The sequence below is a fragment of the Bos taurus genome, chromosome 5 (assembly GCF_002263795.3).
Source record: "Bos taurus isolate L1 Dominette 01449 registration number 42190680 breed Hereford chromosome 5, ARS-UCD2.0, whole genome shotgun sequence".
Classification (NCBI taxonomy): Eukaryota; Metazoa; Chordata; class Mammalia; order Artiodactyla; family Bovidae; genus Bos; species Bos taurus.
Window position 1 is genome coordinate 80682308 of NC_037332.1, and position 17628 is coordinate 80699935.

At 40.5% G+C, this 17628-nt stretch overlaps 1 long non-coding RNA gene across 3 annotated transcripts in view; it reads left to right on the forward strand.

Moving 5' to 3' along the window:
• LOC112446617 (uncharacterized) overlaps positions 1 to 5849 on the forward strand; it is a 36421-nt gene extending 30572 nt beyond the window's left edge. For 2 of the 3 annotated variants that reach the window (XR_009494611.1, XR_009494613.1), the window contains 3 exons: positions 21 to 161; positions 3660 to 3791; positions 5710 to 5849. This is a non-coding gene — a long non-coding RNA (uncharacterized lncRNA). Of the gene's footprint in view, positions 1 to 20; positions 162 to 3659; positions 3792 to 5215; positions 5316 to 5709 lie in introns of all 3 variants that reach the window. The other variant, XR_009494612.1, reaches the window with a different exon arrangement.
• Positions 5850 to 17628: the final 11779 nt, after the last annotated feature.

Genomic DNA, 17628 nt, shown 5'->3' on the forward strand with positions numbered 1-17628 from the left:
ATGCCCATTATTTATTACAGAAGCCTGCCAACAGTAGATTTTCATATAACAAGGCCAAAGAGCAAGCATAGAGAAAACAGAGGTCAACTGGAGAAGTGACTGTGAAGAGAGAACCCAAGAGAGACTGATAAGAGCTTTGCCTGGCCAAAAATATATTTAAGGTAGGAGGAAAGGAATCAAGACATCTTAAAAGGGGCATTGAGGTGATGTAATCAAGGGCAGAGCCATAATTATATTACCTTTGATTTAGGGGTAATCGGTGGAAAATTATCTTTGTGGTTACACAAAGGATTACCAATGTTATCTGTGCCTTTTCAATTTGAAGCATCGGAGTTATTTTCTGTCTCTAAGATTAAAACAGTTCTGGGTCCTGGGAACTGGGTTCGATGCTTCTCTTCTTTATTTTATCATTGAGCCTGTCCATGTTTGCTACTCTGCCTCCTGTGATGGAACTTGATGCTAAGATCATCCAGCCGGGTGCTTGGTACCGGGAAGGGGAGTAGATGATGCCTCAACAAGTGAATAAGATGGATAAATGGTGGAAGATTAATGACTTTACGGCTCCTTCACATTTAAAGAAGGAATCTGGTCTTGCCTCCAACCAGCTTTTTTTAGCATTTATATTTATTTATTTTAATTGGAAGCTAATTACTTTACAATATTGTATTGGTTTTGCCATACATCAACATGAATCCGCCACGGGTATACACGTGCTCCCCATCCTGAACCCCCCTCCCAACTCCCTCTCCGTACCATCCCAACCAGCTTTTCAATTACAGATCCCAACTTCCTTGAAGAAGGGAATAGATAACCTAAGGGTCAACCAGTCCTATGTATTTATCTTTCATTTTTCAAATATTTTTGATAAATCACTTTTGCACAGCTCTGAGAATATATAAATTCAGTTCAGTTCAGTTGCTCAGTCGTGTCTGACTCTTGTGACCCCATGAATCACAGCACTCCAGGCCTACCTGTCCATCACCAACTGCTGGAGTTCACTCAGACTCACATCCATTGAGTCAGTGAAGACATCCAGCCATCTCATCCTCTGTCGTCCCCTTCTTCTCCTGCCCCCAATCCCTCCCAGCATCAGGGTCTTTTCCAATGAGTCAACACTTTGCATGAGGTGGCCAAAGTATTGGAGTTTCAGCTTTAGCATCATTCCTTCCAAAGAAATCCCAGGGCTCATCTCCTTCAGAATGGACTGGTTGGATCTCCTTGCAGTTCAAGGGACTCTCAAGAGTCTTCTCCAACACCACACTTCAAAAGCATCAATTCTTCAGTGCTCAGCTTTCTTCACAGCCCAACTCTCACATCCATACATGACCACTGGAAAAACCATAGCCTTGACTAGATGGACATTTTTGGCAAAGTAATGTCTCTGCTTTTGAATATGCTGTCTAGGTTGGTCATAACTCCTTCCAAGGAGTAAGCGTCTTTTAATTTCATGGCTGCAATCACCATCTGCAGTGATTTTGGAGCCCCCCAAAATAAAGTCTGCCACTGTTTCCACTGTTTCCCCATCTATTTGCCATGAAGTGATAGGACTGGATGCCATGATCCTAGTTTTCTGAATGTTGAGCTTTAACCCAACTTTTTCACTCTCCTCTTTCACTTTCATCAAGAGGCTTTTGAGTTCCTTGTAAGGGTGGTGTCATCTGCATATCTGAGGTTATTGATATTTCTCCCGGCAATCTTGATTCCAGCTTGGCTTCCTCCGGCCCAGCATTTCTCATGATGTACTCTGCATAGAAGTTAAATAAGCAGGGTGCCAATATGCAGCCTTGATGTACTCCTTTTCCTATTTGGAACCAGTCCGTTGTTCCATGTACAGTTCTAACTGCTGCTTCCTGACCTGCATATAGTTTTCTCAAGAGGCAGGTCAGGTGGTCTGGTATTCCCATCTCTTGAAGAATTTTCCACAGTTTATTGTGATCCACACAGTCAAAGGCTTTGGCATAGTCAATAAAGCAGAAATAGATGTTTTTCTGGAACTCCCTTGCTTTTTCGATGATCCAGCGGATGTTGGCAATTAATACTAAACTTGAGTTTATATGCTTATTTAGAGATGATGAAGTTTAATAAAAAAGCAGGTATAGAAGATTATTCTTAGAGTGATTATTTGGGTGGCATGAAATTTAATACAAAAGCTAATGTAGAAAATTTCCTTCTACATTTGAAGTTTTAATGAAGATAATTATTTATCCTTCTAAATCGTTAAAAAGTCTTTTCTTTCACTTCCCGTAGCTCTTATTATCTGTGATGGGACAGGATGGAAAAGCCACGTGCAGTCGAAATATTAGTCATCTTCTAGGACTGAAAATAAGTCCGCTTCCCTGGCAGCATTAGACTTTGTGTCTGCAATTTAGGCTCTGGTTCTGTGGGAGACACAGGCAGTGCATCCAGGCTAAGAGCTCATCTTCTGGGATGCAGGATTCTAAGACTTTGTAAGACTGATGTCCCAGTAGCAAAAACCTGTGCTTTAAAGTCAGAGGGACCTGGCTTGGAACACTTGGCTAGAACTTACTAGAATTCATTAGGCTACTTGCTTTAGGGAAGTTATACTACATCTGTAAAATGAAAATAGTATTGTACTTCATAAAATGGTCACAAGAATTACAAGAAAAACAAATCAACAAATGTCCTAGTTCTCAATACATGGTTGTGTAGCCCACCCTCCCTTCAAACACACCCTTGGGCTAGCACACAGGCTATTAAGATGGGTGTATGGCAGTTTCATAGGCAACTCATGAGTTTCTTGTGTCCTAGGTCACCAGAAAGCACCCCAATCAGGAAAATGGACTTTAGCAAATCATAGGTAGGCTTCCCCAGAGTAGCGCTAGAAGAAAAAAAAAGTCTCAGACAAAGGGACCTTGGTTGGAAATATCCATTTCTAGGCATTTGTAATGCCAGCCCTGACTGGCAAGACTCCCTTTTCCACGAGGGAAATTCCCACCACCATGGCTTAGGGAGAAAGTCCAGACGTCACCCTCTTTCCAAAAAACAAGAATCTCTCAGTTTGTGTTTACGAGAAGATAGTCAGTCTCACTCCAGCTGGAAGTGAAAAGAATGTCACCCTCCTCTCAGCAGAGCAAAGCCCCCACAGCATTTGCTAAATGTGTGGGGGGCTGCTTCTGCTTGGGGTGCCTGCATGTTTGTGTGTGTGCGAGGGGGGCACACCAGGAAGGGGACGGGTTAGAATAAGGTCCTCTGAGCTGGGATTCGCCTCTCGCACTAGTACACTGTGTGTGTTGTGCAGAAAGGGTTGGAAGTCAAGCCAGAAATTATCCCTCTTGAGATGGAGCAAGGCAGTTCCTACTGGCTCGGTCAGGGGGTGGCTCCCTTCTTCTGTCCTGGAGGAGCTGCTGTTGACAGATGGTTGGGGTCCTTTCAGTTTAGACCTCCGTGTTGAGAACGCGTGGGGAAGCCCAGGGAGGAGAAAATAAAGCTATTTGACTGTGAGAAGGGGCACTCTGTCTTGAGGCGTGGGGTACTGGCTCCTGCCTGGAGTCTTCACCAGGAGTCCAGGACCATCCTGGGGGCTTGGAGGGGCGCCATAGGTGCGAGTTCAGAATCTGACCAGATTAGGCAAAGTGACCTCTTGTGTGTGGTCCCAATGTGTTCATTTCAATCAATTCCTTGTGCTTTTATCCCAATAGGAATATGACTGAGCAACCCAATTATCAAGAGTGGAGCTGAGAAGACAGAATCAGGCCTGTCCTGATGTGAGTGTTGGGAGCTTCCATTTCCAACTCTAGGGAAAGTAGACCAAGGATGATGTCATGGAAAGGGTAAGCCAAAGTGAAAACTTATGGACTCTCTGGGAGCAAGTATTTTGGTTCTAACATGGGATTCTGCAGTAAATAATGCAGACTCCCTCTTCTACACTCAGCCCTTCCTACTGCCTTCCAGCAGTTATGGGGCTGGAGGGCCACTGGTATTCCCATCCTCCTCTCTTCTCAGACCAGCTTGGCCAAACTGAACCTGAAAAGCAGATTAACTTTTTGATGCCCTCTGTGTGTGTGTGTGTTTGTGTGTTCAGTCACTCAGTCTTGTATGCTTCTTTGCGACCCCATAGACTGTAGCTCGGAGAAGGCAATGGCACCCCACTCCAGTGTTCTTGCCTGGGAAATCCCAGGGATGGGGGAGCCTGGTGGGCTGCCGTCTATGGGGTTGCTCAGAGTCGAACACGACTGAAGTGACTTAACAGCAGCAGCAGACTGTAGCTCCTCTTCCCGTGGAATTTTCCAGGCAAGAATACCGGATTGGGTTGCCATTTCTTCCTTCAGGGGATCTTCCTGACCCAAGGATTGAACCCTCATCTCTGGCTTCTCCTGCATTGGCAGGCAGATTCTTTACCACTGAGAAACCAGGGGAGTTCCATTAGTAATCATATATTCTACTAATCTTGAAAATGATGAGAATATTATTGGGGAAAAAGAGGAGGTGAAAATGTAGTGTACAGACAACAATGGCAACACCCTTCATATGAGCCAGCCTCTCACTTCTCCTTTCTATGTTACTGTAGCTCAGGTTTGGCTGGCCTCCTTGGCTTGGCTAGCTCCAGCCACTTCATATCCCGCTTCTCCTGTTGGCTGAGCTCCGATTCTCCTCTTGGCTCCTGGAGCTCAATTCCTGGCTGGCTACACTAATCCCACATAATATTTTATGCAAATTTATACAACCCCCCCTCCCCCATTACAAAGATTAGCAAAGAGACACTGTTTCTTTTTCTTGATAAAATCAATCATTTATAACTTGGCTGTAAGAAGCCAGTCCAACTTGTGGGTGCTCAGTTTTTGCTCATAAGAAACTTTCTTAGCCCCACTCCAGAAGAGAGAGATTTCCCATTCCTCTGCCCTGCCCCCCTAAAAGTGCTGTCTACTGTGGAAATTCCCACCAGTCTCATTTAGAACCACACTCACAAGTTGCCTGGGAATTTCTCCCAGAAAGCGCCTATTTGCTCCGCCCCTTGGGGCTTGATTTCCCACAGACCCCTGGGTGGTTTAGATTGCTGTCTGTATCAACAACATGATAAACTTACTGTGGCTGCCCAAAGCTTCTCCAAAGAGTTGTGGGAATCATTGGTGAATTACTTCTTTGATTTTTCTTAAACGAAATTTTGCTTTCACTTGTGTTAAACAACTGTTCCCACAGCAGTTTCTTCAGTGGCAATTTACATTAAGGAAGATAACATGCTCTCTGCTTCTAACAGAAATCAACGAAGGCATCAGACTCTTAATTCGCAACTAGGACAATGAAAGTTCAGCCCAAAAGCAACTGTATCAGCTCCTGATGCCTCATTAATAAAGAAGGTAGTTGACTTTTCACCACCAAAGAGTAAATCTAAGGACTAGACTATATGTTTTAGCACATGCATACAGCCTCCATACACAGACTTTTGCAGGAAAGCAGAATAGAATTTCTGTACCCCTGTTTTCTTTAGGCAAAGACAAATAGCAGGTTGTAGCATCTAGCACCTCAAACTTTTCAACAAGTTAGGAGGAATGGAAAAAGAATCTGATGATCCTGTCAATTTTCTCAAGCAGCGTGGGTGGTGGTGCCAGTGGTGATGATGGTGGATGGTGTGTGTATGGGTGTTTCCATTTCTGGTGCTGATAAAGGGTTAGTTGTCTGTGCTTATAGCTTCAGCTTTGAGAATATAATTTCTGTTTCCCTCTAAGTAACTAACTCTCCTTTTTTTTTTAGAACCAGGAATCATGACAAATATACACTCAGGACCTGTATCAACTGACAGTAAATTAGAATGAGCATTGATGAGCACCACCTCCAGTTGAATGACAGAATCCCCATGTATCATTTTGACATAAAATATCTAAATATCTAAAGCTCAGAGATGTGGTCAGATTTGCCCCAGTTACATAGAAATATATAGTGACAGACACAGAGTAAGGTGTGTTTCAAGTTCCTAATCTGGTATTTTGTTCTTTACTTCATTTACTGTTATTCGTTGTCCAAAATGTTTCAGGCAGCATTCTGAATGCTCAAGTTATACGTTATAATATTTTCTAGGAAAATTCTACGTAATGTTGTTCAAAATATATTCATGTTATTTACTAAATAGAAAGAGAGTATATATATCTAAATGGGCATCTGCCAAACAATATTAGACAGTGACTACTTTGCACAAGACAAAGTGAGTGTATCCACACACACACACACACACACAAATCCAGGAATCAGAACTCAAGACAGCATCTAAAAATAGGGTCCACGTGACCAGATTCTACAAATAGTAGGCAGAGAAAAGGCAGACTCTTCAATTCCTCTTAAAATTGACTTGAGATTATGTCTTTCATTGTTTTAAGTGAGCTTTTTATTTTAAAATATGTTTAAATTTGCAGAAAAGTAGCAAATACAGTGCACAGTTCTCATACACCCAGCATCTGGTGCACCCTTTTGTTAAGGTCTTACATTAGTGTGATAAACTTGTCACAATATTGATACATTATTAACTAATGATATATTAGTTAATACTGATACATTATTAACTAAGTGAATTTTAACTAAAGTCCATGCTTTATTCAGATTTCTGTTTTATTTATCTATTTTTCTTTTTCTATCCCAGATTCAGGATACCACATTATATTTACTGGTCATATATATTACATGTACTCCTTAGGTTCCTCTATACTGTGACTTTCTCAGACTGTCCTTATTTTTCATGACCTGGAAAATTCTGAAGTGGGCTGGTCAAGTGTTTGGTAGAATATCCTGTCATTTAGAGCATCTGATGTTTTTCTTATGATTGAACTGGGGTTACAGGTTTTGGAGAGGAAGATGACAAAGTATTAAGTGCCATTCTCACTCCATCTGTCAAGGGTACATACCATCGACAAGACTTATCACTACTGATGTGGTGAGCTTCATCTCTGGTCTGAGGGAGTGTTTGTCTGCTTTCTCCCACTGTCAAGTATCTTTACCTCTTTTTATGGTACACCCTATAGAAAGGTGTCACTATGCACAGTTCACCCTAAAAAGATGGGGTGTGATTCCCTAGCTCCTCAAGGGGATAGTATTTAATTATTTGAAATTTGCCTTTGCTTTTTATGTTGCAATATATATGTAAACACAAGGAATAGGAACAGCAACATTCAAACATGAAAATGAAGGTAAGATGTGGAAAGGTCTCGGAAAATACCTCCTTCTGCTTTCCTGACTTCGTTAGGATGTACTGAATAATTTGCACAGTACACACATAAAGTGGTCAGGTTAAACCGTCAGCATTCATCATTTATTCCACAAATGCCTTTTGACTGCCAGCTCTTCGCTAAACTCTGGGTTCGAGCGGACACTAGATAACCTCGAGGTGAACATTAGCCCTTGTCATTTTAGTTGCCCTGCTACTTTAACTGTGATGAATGAGTCATTTTTCAAAGAGAGGTCCTCAAAGAGAGGACCCTGAGACATTAGTGTACTATGCAGTCAGTAGACTGACCTGAGACCTATGTAAACGGAAAGGCTACTCCAATACATAAAGACTATTTTTATACTAGAATTTGCTAACTTGTAATATGGAATTTTCCTTCTGGCCAGTAATCAGGATTTCCCTATAAATCACTTGTAAGAAATGCAAACTCTAATTAGGACAGCTACATTGAAAAGTAATTGTACTGAAAGTCACTTGTCTATCTTCACTTGGTTTCGATTTTTAAATTTTGTAGAAAGAGACTGTTTTGGAGGTAATGGGGTAGAGGGTGGGGGATTTCTTTTATAAATGTAAAATAAATGAACACACATTGAATATCAAAAAAGAAGAAAGAAAAGGAATGCCCAGGCTTTTGGACCAAAAATGCAATGCTTGACTATATTCAACACTAAGGGCTTCCTAGCACCACCGAGCTGTACAGAACAGGCTGTTTTTATTAAACATTTCCAAGGGTAATCCTTATTTGCTAAACCATACCTGCCACTGAGAAATCAAGGACTCAGCTTAAAGTTTTACTTGGCTCATCCTGGGATTCCATCTCCTCCAGCCACAGTCTCCTCCCCAGCCTTGCTCCCACCTCAGTAAACTATGACGCTGGCTATGTCTCGATTCCTGCTACTCAAAATAAGTAGTGTGTGGACTACTCCAGCCTTGAGTACCTACTGTTTAAATTATTATCAATGTGTTTACCCAGAATCTGTTGCTGTAGAACTTTGGTGTTCTTATAAGAGCTCCATTTATTCAGGCACTTTACAAATCAGCCTAATGGTCTTTTTGGAAATAATGAGTATCTTTTATGCACATAACATCGTATTATGTATCTAGAAAATGCTTTGAAAACAGAGGTAAGTGATTACAACAGGATAATTGGTACTGGCAGGCTTACTATCTAAAAATTTCCAAAGAAAAGGAAAATTCCAGGACTTGGAAAAGTATTTCTCATAGTAAAGAGAAAGATAGGACTTAGCAGGTGTCACTAGTGGTAAAGAACCCACTTGTCAATTCAGGAGACATAAGAGATGTGGGTTCGATCCTGGGGTCAGGAAAATCCTCTGGAGGAGGGCATGGCAACCCACTCCAGTATTCTTGCCTGGAGAATCCCATAGACAGAGGAGCCTGATTGGCTACAGTCCATTGGGTTGCAAAGAGTTGGGCACAAATGAAGTGAATTAGCACACAGCACCATCAAGAAAGATAGCAGTGGTCAGAGGGATGATTGAAGAAAACACTGAGGTGAACTAAAGAAGTTGGGCCGGAATGAGCCAGAAGGACAAAGTTAAACTGGGAAGGAGTGAATTCTTGAAGATTAGATCTAACATCTTTACCTATAGGTATGATGTTCATTGCCACACAGATTGTTTCCCACTCTTTTATAAGACTTTTTATAACTTTCCTTTATAATGAAGTATTTGAAACCAGTAATAGTGGTGTCCTGTGGTCCTCTTGGGAGTGGTTTAAGGCAAATTCAGAAATCTTTATTCTTCTTTCTTCAGAATTTTAGGAGCAGAAACCACACAAATTCAGATTCATCATATGGTTATTCCTAATACAACACACATTCAAATTTCACAGAGCAGGCTTACAGTGTCTTATTTCTTGAGCTCTCCCAGTCTTTGTTTTTTGGCTATTTTTGTTCAGACAGGGTCTCCTGAGCTAGTTCACTCAGCATGCAAATATCTGCTATGAAAATACGTCCTATTATTCTGTAATCATTCTCTTTTTCTCGCTCTGGGCCTAATTGACTTCAAGGGTGAATAGTCTCAAAAGATTTGACAAGAAGAGAAATTTCTAAAAAGTTTTTGGGTCGTTGTCCCATGTGCTGTATAGCAGGAGACAGGGAGCAGTATAATCCAGCCTCAGAGTGGGAAACTCCAGGCTGAACCTGCCCCACCACATAGTATTTGGATGGCATGAATGGGATCATTTACACGCTTTGGCAGCAGAACTGGAAGTCTTAATGTCACTATGCCTCAGGTCTAAGAAGAGAGAAAAGAGATTTAAGCAAAAGAAAAAGACAATGAAATGGCATCTGTCATCTCTTTTTTCATCCACAAGTTCACATTTCCTGTATAATAAACAAACCATGAGTTTATCTTCTGGCCAATGCATTGATATCAGACTCACATTTTGGCAGAATCACTAAGCAGACTTTTCTTTTATTTTCAGAGTAAGAATATTTCAAAAATCAAGAAGTTTTGAAAGAAATACTGGTCTCTTTCCTTATAACTGTTGATAGAGAGAAGAGTAAGTCACTGTTCAGGGCTTTGTGATTTACATGCCAAACCATTTTAGACAGATAGTGCATAAGCCCCAAGGAAGTTCAAATGTCAGTCCTTCTATAAATATTATGATAAATTCTTGTAGATTCAACTCTTTTTATCATCCAGACTCTACTGTTATACTAAAAAACAGCCTCTAATTTAAGAGAATTTAGCAGGGGATGCAAAAATCTAGATTTAACTTAGATGAAAGGGTGAAAATCTGTATTTTGAGCATAGAAAATATGCATATAATAAGTTTATATATCTGGAGAAGGGAAGAGCTATCCACTCCAGTATTATGGCCTGGAGAATACCATGGACAGAGGAGCCTGGCTGGCTATAGTCCATGGAGTCGAAAAGAGTCAGACACTACTGAGATGCTAACACTTTCACTTTTTTTCAAACTTATAAATAAGATTTGTCCCAAATGAGAAGGATCATCATGTTAGAAAGTTTTTCAAGTTATTAAATATCATAACATTTTATCACAAGATAGATTTATATAATTTCCTCTATCTTCCCTGCTCGGCTCTCTGCATAAGGGATGAGGAAAGAAATCCGGACAGATAAACTCTAAATATTAAAAAAAAATGTTTTTTACAAAAGCTATTCAGAAGATTATAAGGTACCATAATAACTTAGAAGGCAATGGAGAAGGCAATGGCACCCCACTCCAGTACTCTTGCCTGGAAAATCCCATGGACGGAGGAGCCTGGAAGGCTGCAGTCCATGAGGTCGCTAAGAGTTGGACATGACTGAGCGACTTCACTTTCACCTCTCACTTTCATGCATTAGAGAAGGAAATGGCAACCCACTCCAGTGTTCTTGCCTGGAGAATCCCAGGGACGGGAGAGCCTGGTGGGCTGCCGTCTATGGGGTTGCACAGAGTCGGACATGACTGAAGTGACTTAGCAGTAGCAGCAATAACTTAGAAAGGTTGATTAGAAAGTTATACTTCTGCTAGGTTTACACTTGAGGGGAATGCACTGTAGGCTCAGAAGGGGAAAAGAAAGCAGAATGAACAAATGTAAAATTCTTTATTTAATTATCAAGATAATAAACCACATCTATCTCTTCTTTAGACCATTGTTCTGCCCAAATCCATGTAATAGTTTACTTTTAGCAGCCTTGTGTGTGTGTGCTCAGTCATGTCAGACTCTTTGTGATCCTTTGGACTGTAGCCTGCCAGGGTCCTCTGTTCACGGGATTTTTTTTTTTTAGACAAGAATACTGGAGTTAGTCACCATTTCCTCCTCTAGAGGATCTTCCCAACCCAGGGATTTTAGACAGATGGTGCATGATCCTCAAGGAAATTCAAACTTCAGTCCTGTGTCTCCTGCACTGGCAAGTGGATTCTTTACCACTGAGTCCCCTGGGGAGCCCAGCAAGCCACATAAAATCCCACTAATACTTCTTGGTTCTTCTTTATCAGGCCCAGTCTCATTTTGCCTTCTGGTTGGCACATACATTCATTCTTGATGCTTCCACTCTTTTTGCATAAACTGAATCATCCTTTTACCAGTGGGTTTCATTGATGTTGTTCACATCCTACCTGGAATATCCTTCTTTCAAACTGCTGCCTACCCTGGACTCACAGATTAAAAAAAAAAAAACATATTCAGCCCACATTCCTTCTTGAAAACTTCGCTTTTTAGACTACTTGGATTACTTATTTTTTATTAAACATAAAAAAATTTACTCTGTATAATTTATCCATTAATGATTTTCTAATGGTTTTCAAGTGTGTTTGATAGCTTGACTTCTAGGCTATATTATTAAATTCCCTAAAGAAGAAAACATCTTAAATTTCTACTCAATCTAACACAAATCTTAGCAATTCTGGACTTAAACTGATGTCACATAGATACTGGATGGTGACTGATTTGGCTTTGCCTGGCAAAAATGCATGCAAATTTTCCAGTTATTTCAAAAATCTGTATGAAATGACTGCTGCATCAAAACATATAGAATAAAATAATGTATCTGGAAAGGGGTGGGAGTGAATGAATGTGAATGAGGAAGAGATATGGAGCAAATGTTATACTTCATTTTATTTAATTTTCTCTGAATCTGATATTACAGACTCCATTTTAAATTTGAAGAGACTTATAATGAGAGGTTATATGATGTGCTTGAGTTTATAAGGCAAACATGGCAGACATAAGATTTGAACACCTGTCCTTAGATTCAATGCCAGGGTTCTTCCTCCTATGTTGATAATCAGCTTTTTCAACAGGGGTCATAAACTATCAAGTGAATATGAGTCAACTATTTTATTAAGAAATGAAGTGAATCAGAGCTAAAATATACGGTCCATATTAAACCTGAGGCAGGGTGTTCAAACCATGTAGAAAAAGAGTCAAAGAAAGCTTTGCCTGTGAAGGAGAGCTTGATCTGGGAGTCTGGGAGGGGACAGAAGAAGGGAACTGGAAGAATAAATGAGATTGTGTGTGAAGAGAGCAGAAAACCTAATTAGAGTGGGAGATATATTTTAAGGTGAAAAAATAAAGTTGGAAGTTAGTGTATTGGTCAGTTTTGCTGCAGTATTGCTGTGTATCATACAAGCCCCAGACCTTATTGGCTTCCAATAACAAACATTTCTTTCTTTTTCATGAGTCTGCCCGGTAAGTATACTTTTGCTGTGTCTGGTTAACATTACCTGGGTTCAGCTGTTTCTAGTCTTAAGTGGTATTTACTCATCCTAGGACTCAGGCTGCAGGATCTAGGGTGATCTGGAGCATGATTTCTAAGGGAAGATACCAGAAACTGAGGAGAGTTACAATAACTTGCCATGCCTTTTTAATTCTTGGCTCAGAACTAACATCTTGTCCCTTTCATTCATTCCCTTTGGCAAAACCAAGTGACATGTCTACACTGAATAACAGGAGAGTTGGGAAATAAATCCAGAAGGAAGTCATGACAAAGAGGAAAAATTGGGAAAAAATAACACTATCTGTCAAAGTCAGACTGGGTAAGTTTGTGTAGCGGAGCAGGCAGATGATGGCAGGCCATAGATTAGAAATGGGTTCACACGATTGAAGATATTTGGAAGAGGTGGCAAGAATACACAGAAAAACTATACGAACAAGATCTTCATGACCCAGATAACCATGATGGTGTGATCACTCACCTAGAGCCAGACATCTTGGAGTGCAAAGTCAAGTGGACCTTAGGAAGCATCACTATGAACAAAGCTAGTGGAGGTGATGGAATTCCAGCTGAGCTATTTCAAATCCTAAAAGATGATGCTATGAAAGTATGAAACTCAATATGTCAACAAATTTGGAAAACTCAGCAGTGGCCACAGGACTGGAAAAGGTCAATTTTCATTCCAATCCTAAAGAAAGACAATGCCAAGGAATGCTCAAACTACCACACAATTGCACTCATTTCACACGCTAGCAAAGTAATGCTCAAAATTCTCCAAGCTAGACAACTCCATGGACAGAGGAGCCTGGTGGGCTACAGTCTGTGGGCTCATAAAGAGTCAGACACGACTGAGCAACTAACACTTTCACTCTCAGGCTTCAACAGTATGTGAACTGAGAACTTATAGATGTTCAAGATGGATTTAGAAAAGGCAGAGGAAACAGAAATCAAATTGCCAACATCCGTTGGATCATAGAAAAAACAAGAGCATTCCAGAAAAACATCTGCTGCTGCTGCTAAGTCGCTTCAGTCATGTCTGACTCTGTGCGACCCCATGGACTGCAGCCTACCAGGCTCCTCTGTCCATGGGATTTTCCAGGCAAGAGTACTGGAGTGGGTTGCCATTGCCTTCTCCGAGAAAAACATCTACTTCTGCTTTATTGACTACACCAAATCCTTTGACTGTGTGAATCCCAACAAATTGTGGAAAATTCTTAAAGAGATGGAATACCCGTCCACCTAACCTGCCTTCTGAGAAATCTGTAAGCAGGTCAAGAAACTACAGTTAGAACCAGACATGGAACAACAGGCTGATTCCAAATTGGGAAAGCAGTACATCAAGGCTGTATATACTGTCACCCTGCTTATTTAACTTACATGTAGAGTACATCATGTGAAATGCTGGGCTGGATGAAGCACAAGCTGGAATCAAGATAGTTGGGAGAAATATCAATAACCTCAGATACACAGATGACATCATCCTTATGGCAGAAAGCAAAGAAGAACTAAAGAGCCTCTTGATGAAAGTGAAAGAGGAGAGTGAAAAAGCTGGCTTAAAACTCAACATTCAAAATTGAAGATAATGGCATGTAGTCCCATCACTTCATGGCAAATAAATGGATAACAAAGGAAATAGAGAGATACTTTATTTTCTTGGGCTCCTAAATCATTGCATATGGTGACTACAGCCATGAAATTAATAGATGCTTGTTCCTTGGAAGAAAAGCTATGCCCAATCTAGACGGCATATTAAAAACCAGAGACATCTCTGTTTGCTGACAAAGGTCAATCTAGTCAAAGCTATGGTTTTCCCAGTAGTTATGTATGGATGTGAAAGTTGGACCCACAAGAAGGCTGAGTGCCAAAGAATTGATGTTTTTGAACTGTGGTGTTAGAGAAGACTCTTGAGAGTCCCTTGGATTGCAAGGAGATCCAACCAGTCAATCCTAAAGGAAATCAGTCCTGAATATTCCTTGGAATGACTGATGTTGAAGCTGAAACTCCAATACTTTGGCTACCTGATGTGAAGAACTGATTTGTTGGAAAAGACCCTGATGTTGGGAAGGATTGAAGGGAGGAGGAGGAGGGGATGACAGAGGATGAGGTGGTTGGATGGTATCACCGACTTGATGGTCATGAGTCTAAGCAGTCTCTGGGAGTTGGTGATAGGCAGGGAGGTCTGGAATACTGCAGTCCATGGGGCCACAAAATGTCAGACACGACTGAGCAACTGGACTTTCCTTTTCTTTCACATGATTGAAGGAACCATGTATTCTCTTACACTAGTAGATGACAGGAAAGAAGGAAATCCTTTTTTCGGGATTTCTAAATTACACCAGACTGTAAGGTAGGACAGAGGTGGATAAGAATGACTTACTACCAAGAAAAGTACCTGCCATGGTAACAGAAGCCTAAAGCCTGGTTAAAGGCACCACTGGGATAAATAGGAAAGAATGTATTAAGGGTACATTTAAAAAGTAGTAATGACAAAAGAAATTTTTAAAAATCATCCTAATACTTTAGTCTTGGTCTCTGGAAGAATTTTATCACTGATAAGAGGGTAAAGGAGAGACAGGAAGGGACTAGGATACTGAGTCCCTTTAGGGACTGCTGATTTGCAGTGATGATTGATTAAGTGGATGCACACTGCTAACAATAATCACAAAGAAAAAGAACCCAAGTAAGAGGTCAAAATTTTAAAATAAATATATGTTAGGATACACACAGATTATGATTTTAATTATCGAAGTGCATTAAATAACATAAAACTAAGAGTGAGAAAATAGTTAAATATGTTTTATTATTATTATTATTATTATTATTATATTCTAATTTGGGGCTGTGCTGGGTATTTTGCTGCTGCACTCAAGCTCTTGTTGCTGTGCATGGTCCTTCTCTTGTGGTGAGCAGGGCCTACTCTCTAGTTGCAGATCCCAGGCTGTACGAAGTGTGGGTTTCAGTAGTTACAGAACTCGGGCTCTGTAGCACGGACTCAGTACCTGTGGCATACGGCCTAGTTGCTCCATAGCAGGTGGGATCTTCCTAGACCAAGTATCAAACCTGTGTTCCCTGTTTTGGCAGGCGGATTCCTAAGAGGATTTCAGTGTGTAAATTCTGACATATGCTACCACATGGATTAACCTTGAGGATATTGCTGCTGCTAAGTCGCTTCAGTCGTGTCCAACTCTGTGCGACCCCATAGACGGCAGCCCAGCAGGCTCCGCCGTCCCTGGGATTCTCCAGGCAAGAACACTGGAGTGTGTTGCCATTTCCTTCTCCAATGCAGGAAAGTGAAAAGTGAAAGTGAAGTCGCTCAGTCGTGTCCGACTCTTCACGACCCCATGGACTGCAGCCTACCAGGCTCCTCCGTCCATGGGATTTTCCAGGCAAGAGTACTGGAGTGGGGTACCATTGCCTTCTCTGTTGAGGATATTATGTTAAGCAAATTAAGCCAGTCACAGAAAGATAGATACTGTATGATTCCACTTATATGAGGTACTTAGAATAGGCAAAATCATAGTGACAGAAAGTAGAAAGGTGGCTGCCTGGGACTTGGGAGGTGGCCAGGGAAGGTCATTGTTTAATAGGTATAGAATTTCAGTTTTATTAAAACAAGATGAAAAGAGTTAATGGAGATGAATAGTGGTGGTGGTTACACAACTTTATGAATGTATTTAATACCACTGAACTGCGTAAGATGTTTAAACTGCGTAAGATGGTAAATTTTACATTGTGATTATTTTAACCTCCCCCAACACACACAATTACAATATGATTAGATGAAACACTTCTGAAACTAGATCCTTTCTGATATCCATGGGGAACATAGTAATGATTACTTTTACTGGGTCAGATCAGGTTGAACAAAGACCTTCAATAAACTTGACAGAACACCAAACTGGGTGTCAAAGTCCTGATAGTCAACATCACCAAGATCTAGTATTTTGAGGTGATAATCTCCCTAGACTAGGATTCAAGGCTCAGGAAATTTTTTTGAGTATATTAGCCATGAAATCTTAAGGAATCGTTCAGGACTTTACCCAAATCGGGAGTCACTTTAACAAGCTATGAGACAGAAGTTTCAGGGTACCAAGACACTAGTCAATAAATTAAATCATGGGGATGTAATATACAGCAAAATGAGTATGGTAAATAATATTATAATCATTTTGCATGAGGATGGACGGTTTGTATTAGACCTGTGGTAAGTATTTTGTAATGTCTGCATATGTAAAATTATTACATTGTACACCTGAAACTAACATAATATTGTACATCAATGATATTTTGATTTAAAAATTCAATAATAAACTTAATAAAAGATAATCAAAGGTATTTCTTTGACCTTTTATTGTCTACCCAATCCATCATTAAACCCCATTCAGATATTATTCACACAGTTTCATCCTTCTGCTGTTAAGAATTCTTTCATCTAAAGTCTGAATAGTTCTAGACTTCACTCCTTTTTTGCCAGTGGGTGGCAGACAGAGATGTCCAGATGACCTCTTCAAAGTGGTGCTAGGAGTTTGAGCGTGTCCTGAATTCTTCATACCTACCTTGAAGGCAACGGACGGCTGTGGTAACATCCACCCATGATTCTATTATTATGCAAGGCAAGTTCCATGCCTTTCTTCTCTGACTTTCTTCTTTCTTCTCTGACAACAACATTAAAAAAATGGAAGAAGCATTCTAGCTTTTATTTATTACAACATCTGGAATCTTCTTTCTGGGAAAACAGCACACAGAGGCCTTGCTTGCCAGGTGGCAACGGGATGGGTTTCAGACATATACAAGAGAATTTGGCCAAGAATCTCCTGGAACAGAATGGCAAATCAACCGTTCCAATGCATCCCAAGTGTCAGTGCCACCCACTGCCAAGTTTTTACTGTTAAATAATACAAATGTTAGAAGCAGCACAATACAGTACATACAAGCATATACAATTATATGTATACATATACTGGGGCTTCCCTGGTGATTCAGTGCTAAAGAATCCTCCTGTCAATGCAGGAGCATGGGTTCAACCCTTGGATCAGGAAGAGCCCCTGGAGAAGGAAATGGCAAGCCACTCCAGTATTCTTGCATGGGAAATGCTATGGAAGAGGAGCCTGGCAGGCTATAGTCCATGGGATTGCAAAGAGTTGGATGTGACCTAAAGACTAAACAATAGCAACAATACATATATTAAATAAATCAAAATATATAAATATACATTTATGACTTTGTAAAATTTATGTTTTCTGCGGAGAATTGTCCTTTCTTCTAACA